General features: G+C 57.8%; 1 protein-coding gene across 6 annotated transcripts in view; it reads right to left on the minus strand.

The window, feature by feature from the left end:
• GDPD5 (glycerophosphodiester phosphodiesterase domain containing 5) overlaps positions 1-6,377 on the minus strand; it is an 83,368-nt gene extending 76,991 nt beyond the window's left edge. For 4 of the 6 annotated variants that reach the window (XM_059411044.1, XM_059411064.1, XM_059411016.1 and 1 more), the window contains exon 1: positions 5,601-6,377. The gene's annotated coding sequence lies outside the window, so the exon portion shown is untranslated. Of the gene's footprint in view, positions 1-5,578 lie in introns of all 6 variants that reach the window. The other 2 variants (XM_059411053.1, XM_059411035.1) reach the window with 1 other exon arrangement.
• Positions 6,378-7,130: the final 753 nt, after the last annotated feature.

Here is a 7,130-nt window from a genome sequence, read left to right on the forward strand (position 1 = left end):
ACAGATGGGACGGGCCCTGCCCCAGGAGCTCACCCTTCACTCTATCTATGTGCCCACTTGTTTAGTATCTGTGTCTCTCCCCGCCGCGCCCCCCGCCACACACACAACACCGCCCGCAGATGAAAATCCCCAACAATCAAACCACATTTTGGATGTGCATGTGTGCCAGGAAACAGACCAAATGAACACTGCTTCCGTTTAAGGAAGGATTCGCTCTCTGCCCAGCCTCTGCTACTTGTAGGGCCCAGTTTGTAGGACCCAGACGGCTCCTGCCAGCTGGGATCCTGCTGCTCCTAAGGCCTGAGAAGAACCAGGTCGCTGGCCACCCCGGTGCTGCCACCTGTCCTGAACTTAGCTCTGGGCCCTCTGTGTATGACAGCTGCCTGCCCCCAGGGGAAGGTACACGAACCCCAGCTCTCTGACGGAGTCCTCCCCCCAGGCAGCAGAGTGTCCTCCTCTGGAAGTCCTCCACCCTCCCTCCTGGTATCACTGGCCAGACTCTTCAATCAGCTTCTTTCTGACTCACTCCCACACAGGGCTACCCAGGGACAGGGGAGGGGACTCAGGTTGACCAAGCACTGGCCCACGTGCCAGACCTGGCCGGGTCCCTCCCTTCTGTCATCTCATTTAGCGCCCCACCCCCCCTCTATTATCATTAGCCCCATTTTACAGGTAAGGGACCAGAGGTAATAGGGGTTGAGCAGGCTGTCCAAGGGGCTGCCTCCCCTGACTAGGGGGTCACTACTTTGTGCCAGGAGCTCAGTCAGCAGGGGAGAATTGGAGAGGTGGAGAATCTAGTTCTGACAAGCCAGCAAGGGAAGCAGACATGCACAGCCCCCTTCCGCAGACCACAGTTCGAGTGAGGGGCGTGGGTCTGCAGAAAAGGCAGCTCAGAGTCCCCACTTCAGGGAAGTTGTGGAACCTTCTAGGAGGGGGCATCTTTGGGCGTGGCTGGAATCCTCACTGCTCTACTCCCATGACCACCACAACAGGAAGAAGGGCAAGCTTTGGCCTCCAAAGTTCTGGTGCCCAGTGAGTACTTGTTACCACCTTGGAGGCCGCGAAGGAAGAAGAAGGAGCTGCCCAGCCAGCTGCCCTGCCTCTGACCCTGCTGTGGCCCCGCCAGCCTGGCATGGCTCCGTCAGCTCCCAATCACAGGGTCTTCTCCGTCCGGCTAATGACTGTGCTGCCAGTAGCCCAGGCCTCCACCCTCCTTCAGGAGAGGCAGCAGCTAACTACAGAGCCTGCTGGCCCAGACAGTGGCCAGGCCAAAAATCACAGCTGCCTGTCACACCACATCCTCTGGCCCTGGTTGCTGTGGTCTCTTCCTCTACCTTCCAGAGTCACAGAGGATACTACAGAAGGCTGTAGCGCTGGGGGCTCAGAATCCCCCACCCCACAGACATGGGCAAACAGGACCCCAGAGGAGGCCCGACTCACACCCAGTCACACGCCCGGGCCTGGACACCTGGCCCTTCCTTATCCTTGAGAATAAGGCTCATTTCCAGGCATTTTACATGTGAGGTATGTTCTCGAGGTACTTGGAGAAAGTTGAGGGGACAGGACGTTTGTTCAGTGCCAAATAGGGGGCTGATTATTCATTCCCTGCTGTCTAGCTGTGTGACCTTGAACAAGACAGGGTACCTCTCAGAACCCAGTTTCTGGGTGATAACAGTAGCTACCTCCCAGAGCTGTGAATGAGAGTGTCTATAGAGTGCTTATCACAGAGGCGCCTGGGTGGCTCAGTGGGTTAAAGCCTCTGCCTTCAGCACAGGTCATGTTTCCAGGGTCCTGGGATCGAGCCCCACACTGGGCTCTTTGCTCAGCAGGAAGCCTGCTTCTCCCTCCACCAGCCGATCCCCCTGCTTGTGCGCTTGTGCTCACTCTCTTGCTCTCTGAAAAATAAATAAATAAAATCTTTACAAAGTGTTTAGCACAGTGGCTCATGGAGAGTACTCAAGGGCATTGGCTACTGTCAATAGCATCAGTATAGTGCTATGAGTACGGAGAGACACCCTACATAGCATCAGTATAGTGCTATGAGTACGGAGAGACACCCTACACACTGCAAAATGTGATGCAGGGGTAGGTATTATTTATGACTATTCCCGGGAAGTGTTAAAAATTCAGAGGAGATGTGACCAGAGGCTTAGGTAATCCAGGAATGTTTCTGGGGGAAATCATGACTGGAGCTGGGCCTTGAGTGACAGGGAGGTGAGCAAAGCAGCAGCAAAGGGGCCGTGATAGGCCTCCATGGGACAGGTCCAGGAGCCGGTGATGAGCACTAAGCCAGAGGTCCCTGCAGCGGCTGTGCCAGCCAAGGGCTTAAACGCACAACAAAGGGGCCTTCATCTTACAGACAAGATGAAGACGGGGGCAGCATAGTGCTTTCTGAAAGGTGAATTCTGTCTTACATTCAAGGCCCTGGTCACCTGCTCCTCGTCTCCACACCCCTCGCTGAGCCCACGAACCCCTGGATGATGGCCCCAGAGTTCTCCCTGCCTCTCTGCTCACTACACCATCTTGTCTGCCCTTCTGCAAGCCCACCCCATGTTTCAAGTTAACAGTGAAGCACCCTTTCACCAAGTACCCATCACGCCATGTACTTTATGGATAAGACCCATAACTACGCTTATTTCACAGAGGAGAAAACGGAGGTATGGTGGGGTCGGTGTCCTGTTCACCATCTCACACAGCCAGGTTTCAACCTTGAACTAATGTCGGGACCCCTACTGGCCATAACAAGTTGCCTCTTGTCCTAGCCTAGACATCTTCCTCCTTGATGAAGCCTTCTGGGTTACTCCAGTCCTCAAGGGCCTCTCCCTGCCAGCCACCACCACCCACTTGGCATCAGAGGCCCACAGCTCGATCCTAGCTCTTCTAGCTTGGTTTCTCTTTCTTCCTATGGGTCCACCTTGCCCCCGCCTCCAATAAGAGAAGAGCCAGGGTTGAAGATAGGTCACATTTTTGGGGTCCTGTCCCCCCTCCCCCCATACCCAAGACTTCTTCCACCACTGATAAGAACCACCCACCTGCTCTGGAGGGGTTCAGAAGCTCCACTGAGCACAATTTCCTAAAGCCTGCCTCCCAGCTCCGTAAATTATTCACCACACCTTTGTGCCCTGGAGGCCAGACAATGGGCCACAGACACAATGAGTACCAGCATCCCCCAATCCCAGGAGCCAACAGCCCTGGGGTGAGGGGCTCAGAATCTAGAGGCCCCTTGCCGGGTCCCCAAGCAGATTATAGAGGGCTGCAGAACAGAGGAGCATGACCCATTCAGGAGTCCCAGCTGAGCAAACCCAAGTCTGTGAGCCTGCAACAGAGCCTTCTAATCTAAGGCAAGCCTGAGGATTTCCTGGTCAAAATTCAAGCTTCCTTCCTTTAGGAAGGAAATAGGTATTCAGCCAAGCGCTATACATTTATATCTCATTTCATCCTCAGGACAGCCTTGGAAAGGAGAAATTCTAATTTACAGAGAAGCCAGGGGCTCTGAGGAGTGAAGAGCTCTGCCCAGCGCCACATGGCGAGTGGGAAGAAGCGCGGACTCACGCCCACCCAGTCTGTCTGACTTAGCGCGTCTGTTGGCGCTGTTTAGTCCACCCAATTGGGAGCTAGTCGCCCCACTGCCTTTTCCATCTGGGTAGCTTCCAGAGCACCTGGCATGAGTCAACTCTCAGTTCCTGAAGCAAACTCAAAGGTCCCAGGCAAGTGGCTTCATCACTCTGAGCCTCAGTTTCCCACACGTGGTAGCCGTTGGTAACAAGCCCAGTCTTGGCAGAAATGAAAATCTCCTGAGCACTTGACAGTTTGCCAGATGTGATGGCCCCATTATCTGAGCACGTAACAAACAGCCTGCCTTGACCCCATTTTACAGGTGAAGCTTGGAGCCATGGATGCATCAGAGAGGTCTCAGGTGCCTCCCCAACCCCCATTCTGCCTCACTCCAGGTTCCAGGTTCTTCCCACCATGCCATGAAATGAGATCACAGGTGTGAAATTATCTCACCAAAAAAGAGCTTTGTTTAGATGCAGGGATTATTATGAGAATTTGAATCCTCACCGATGGGAGTGGGGGTAATCCTAAGCCCCTCAGTTACCTTCTCTTCTGGTGTCCCCAACCCCTCCAGCCCCTCGACCGAGACTCCAGCCTTCAGCCGATCTCCCCACCTTCCTCCACCTCCCAGGGGCTTTCCAGGGTGGTTCCCCTAGACTCCGGATAGCTGGGCACAGCAGGGGTTAACTAGTCCCAGCCAAGGCCACAGGGCTTAGACCAAGGCCACATTCCCTCCCCCTCCCGATTCAGAACAAGAACCCACAGAGTTCATGCCAAGCTATCTTTCACAACACCCCTCTTTCGGCACAGCCCCAAGGGGCAACAGAAGGAGCCCTTGCCTGGGAATCCAGACTCATGGGACTGTGCCCCCAGACTGGCAGTCCCAGCCCTGAGACCTTGAGCGAGCCCCTCTCCTCCAGGGCCAGAGGTGTCTGGCAGGTTCCCCTACCCAGGAGTAGTTGAGGTCAGACCTCCAGTCTCGGCCAAAGGCAATGAGGCTGCTTGCTTGTCTTGGACCCCAGCAACAACCACACAAGACTCTCAAAGCAGCCTCAGAAGTGGCCACCCTGACCTCACATGAGGGCTGGGAAAACTCCAGCTACCCACCCAGAAGATGCTAGCTGGGAGTAGATACCTTGAAGGATGTCTGGGAAGGCTTTCTAACGTGTACTTCTGCCTCAAACACTAACTTGCTCTAGGCCCCAGGGCAGTTGAGATCCTCCACCCCACCAGCCTCCCATGTCCCATGGACAATGTGAAGGATGGGAGTTGGAGAGTGCTGGGAGACCTCACCTCCCCAGCTCTGATGGGCTCTGACTTGGGGACCTTTAGAGTGAGTTTTCCCAACATGTAAGCAGCATCTCAGTGGCATCTCAGATGCCACCATGTCATAAGGACCGTAGAGTCTGGCACACAGGGGCAAGGAGTCATGGCTCCCTGGTCTGGGGCCCACAAGGAGGGAAGCTGTGGAACTGGGAAGCCTCCTACCTCTGCCCTCAACTCTGGATCACCTTTCCCCGGACGTGACTTGGCCAGGGAGTGGGAGGGAAGGAGGTCAGAGGAAGCCACCTCCCGGGCCTCAGGTTCAGTTCTGGATGCCCCAGTGGCCCTACCTTGACCCCTCCCCATCGCCTCCTGCTTGGCAGCTATCCACTTCCTTTCTCTCTCCCTTCCCTGCTTCTTTCCCTCTCCACCCTAACCCTCCTACCCACTCTCATCCCCAGAGTGAAAGAGCAGGGTCACTCAACCCCGCTGAGCCTCAGCTTCCCCATCTGTAAGAGCCGGCTACAATACACAACACCTTTTTATCTCGAGGAATAGTAGTGAGCCGCACTAGAGGGACCGTTTGCGCAAGGGTGGGGCGCGGACCCTCACACAATGGGCGCTCAATAAGTGCCTGTTTTCTCCCTTCCTCCGTCCTCTCCCGCGCCCTCTCCTACCCAGCTGCAGCCCCAGCTAGTGACCGGCACACGCCCGCTGCTGGCCCCGGCGCTGTCCCGCTGGGGTCGAAGGCCGCCCTTACCCGGCATCCGGGACTCTCTCACCTGCAGCTCTCGGCTCTCGCCGGCGCCGCGCCAGGGGGTAGCCCGGTGCTCCCTTCTTCCGGGCAAGCGCTGAGCCCCTCGTCTGAGGCGGCAGAAAAGGTGGCAGCTTCGGCTCGCAGCACCAGCTCGGTCTGGCTCAGTCCGACTGCCCAGCCCGCCTGGAACTCCTCACGGGGCTCTGGAGCCGGGCCGGGGCTTCCTGGGCGTTCAAACAGTCCCAAGTCCGAAGCACCGGGGCGAAGGCAGCTGAAGGTTCAGGTCTCGGGAGCCCAACGCTGGGGACTTCTGGGCCCCTTTGCACTAAGCCGGGGGGCTGCTGGGCACCTGCCTTAACCCGAGTGTCGGGCGGAGGGCTCCGACACACACTATAGAAAGGCTGGGAACGAGCCCGCAACCGTGGACCCGTATGGTGGGCCAGGAGCGTCCCGCCCAGGTGCACTTGAATCGGGTCGGGGGCTCAGGGCGTCCCGGCCACAAAGCCCGGGATCGCGGGACTGGGAGCGTCCCGGCGCAGAACCTCTGGCTGGGGCAGGCGGGGCAGGGCAAGGCGCAGGCGAGGACGCTCGCAGCCGCCGCGGCCGGAGCCCCGCGGGGAAGTCTTCCCAGGTCCGGACTCGGCTCGCTCTGCAAAATGGGGCGGACTTCGGCGCGGCGGCTGACTCCGAAGCTCCTGGCTCCGGCTCCACTTCCTCCTCTTCCCCCCCACCCCAGCTCGTTCGCCGCTCGCTCAGCCCCGAGCGGCAGCCGCTGCCACCCCCGCTGCTGTCATCCCCGCGGCCCACCCCCACAGGAGCTGCAGCCGGAGCCGGAGCCCAGCCCAACCGTGGCAGCGCCGCCCAGCGCCTGAGCGCCAGTAGGCTCTGCCCCATCCGAAAGGGGTGGGGTCAGCGGTGGCCCCGCCCCCCGCCCGGCCCACGGGCAGGGGGCGGGCACGCCCCAGAACCCCTCCTTCGGCCCCGGCGTAGTCCCGCAGCAGGAGCCAATGGGAGAGTGGGAAAAGAGCGGCGCTCTGCGGAATGTGTACTCTACCCCAGAGAGGGCGGGGCAGACAGGGACGAGGTTGCGGCTGGGGAGAGGACAATGGAGGGGTGGGGGGTTTTTAAAGAGTGGAACAGTGTACTGGGTCACCTGGGGACCCGGATGGTGGCAGAGGCGATGACGGCTGGTTTGTGTGGGATGGGGGCGTGGGGGCTGCCGTGTACTGAGTGGGGAGTCAGGAGGTAAGAACAGGGGTTGGGGTCGGAAAAGAAGCTGGATGGAGGTCAGGTGGGTTATTGGCGGGTAGTGGAGTCTCCCAGAGATAGGGGAGCTCTCCGGGGTGGTTGGGACAGCGCCCTCACAGTACTCTTCCTTCTCAGCTTCTAGGGCTCAGGGCGCGGAGGTGAACCTTGGAAGCTGTGAAATACTCAGATTTCAGGAAGCGATGAAAAACAAGTTTTTTAAAATAAAGAGCGGATCTTTTCTTTCTTTCTTTCTTTCTTTTTCAAGATTTTATTTATTTATTTGACAGACAGAGATCACAAGTAGGCA

Source organism: Mustela nigripes, chromosome 1, assembly GCF_022355385.1.
Source record: "Mustela nigripes isolate SB6536 chromosome 1, MUSNIG.SB6536, whole genome shotgun sequence".
Lineage (NCBI taxonomy): Eukaryota > Metazoa > Chordata > Mammalia > Carnivora > Mustelidae > Mustela > Mustela nigripes.